The sequence below is a fragment of the Octodon degus genome, unplaced genomic scaffold, assembly GCF_000260255.1.
Source record: "Octodon degus isolate 3935 unplaced genomic scaffold, OctDeg1.0 scaffold00009, whole genome shotgun sequence".
NCBI lineage: Eukaryota > Metazoa > Chordata > Mammalia > Rodentia > Octodontidae > Octodon > Octodon degus.
In genome coordinates this window covers 3190875-3192383 of record NW_004524585.1, presented here as the reverse complement: position 1 = coordinate 3192383, position 1509 = coordinate 3190875, and the positions used below count along the sequence as shown (strand labels likewise).

Genomic DNA, 1509 nt, shown 5'->3' with positions numbered 1-1509 from the left:
TGCTTTGGCCATCTCTGATCACATCTTAAGACGTATCAAGATGCATTTCCTACTGGTTTATCACTAAATACTTCTAGTCAAAAATATTAGCTTTCTTCCCAAATATTTTAACCATGCGTGTGACTGCAGTGTGTTATCTCCCACTAAAGGAGAAAAAGTAGATGTTCAAGCAGCGAGCAACCTTTCACATAGAGGCTTTGGAGTACCTATTGAATAGTCCAGGAACAATTCTAAGAACAAGAAAATTCAGGCACAATAGGAAATATATCGTAATTTCACAGCTGAAATTTCTTTAGACATTGCACTTTCTTCATGGGGGAGTCCTGGTTTTTGTTAATGTTATGGTGACTCAGGACTTGAATAGCAGCCTTCTTTTTCTTCTTTTTATTGTGTTTCTTATGCTTCCTTTTTTTTCTGTTTCTTTTTTCCGTTCTTCACTGCTTTTCTTTTTTGCTCATACCTCTTCAGTATGATCCGATTCTGACAAGGACTCAGATGAAGAAGGTTTATCTTCAGGATACATCTTTCTTTTCTTGGTAAGTCCTTTAATGTGCTTTTCTCTCTCAGTTGCATCCTTTGATTTCTTTTTCTTTTTTAAATTATCCTTACTGTCTGACTCAGCTTCTGACAGGGAGCTTTCAGAAGATTTATGTGAAAGGTTCTTCTTTTTCTTTCTCCTTTTTGCTTGCTTCTTTTCCTCATCCTCAGAATCTGAAGAACTGCTGGAAGAGTTAGAGCTCAATGAAGAAGAAGATGAATACCTACCAGATTCCAGATTTATTTTTTCTTTCTTTCTCTCTTTTTTTTATGAGCTCTCATTTTCCACTTAATAATTTTTCTCTGTACTATTCTAGTTCTTTCTTCCAATTCTCATTCATTTTTTCTTCAATTTCAGCCAAAGCCTTAGAGCTTCTTTCTTTCTTTCTTTCTTTCTTTCTTTCTTTCTTTCTTTCTTCTTTTTCAGACCCTGGGATTGAACTCAGACTCTTACGCTTGCCAGGGAAGCACTTATTCCACTGAGCCATCTCCCCAGCCCAAGCCTTTCTTTTTTTTTTTTTTTTCTAGTTGCCTTTTTACTGCTTCTTGGGTAGGCCTGGATTGATTCAAATAATCCTGAATTGTTGCCCCTGAAGACTGGTTTGGACCTCTTGATCTAGTCATTGCTATTGGATTTATGGAGGCCACAAATTGTCCCATTTCCCCATGGTGCTGGACGGAGCACCCAGTGAAGACTGAGAAAGCCAGCCCAGGCTACAGAAGCCTCCCTTTGCATTGCTGCTGATATTATTCATCTTAACTCATGATCATAACATATAATGCCTGCGTGTGTTGAGGCTATTAGGGTTCTGTACATGGCTTATCTTCACTCTACCCATTTCACTCTCCTCACTCCCTTGCCCTTAATGCCTTCACCTTTTCCCATCTGCAAGAGACTCCTCCTCTTTCCTCCTATCCTGCTTTTTAATTTTTTTCTTAATTTGCACTTTACCTTACACAAATGTGAGATAT

The 1509-nt window shown here is 38.1% G+C and overlaps 1 pseudogene; it reads right to left on the bottom strand.

Moving 5' to 3' along the window:
- Positions 1 to 275: 275 nt before the first annotated feature.
- Positions 276 to 1197, bottom strand: LOC105741043 (annotated as a pseudogene).
- Positions 1198 to 1509: the final 312 nt, after the last annotated feature.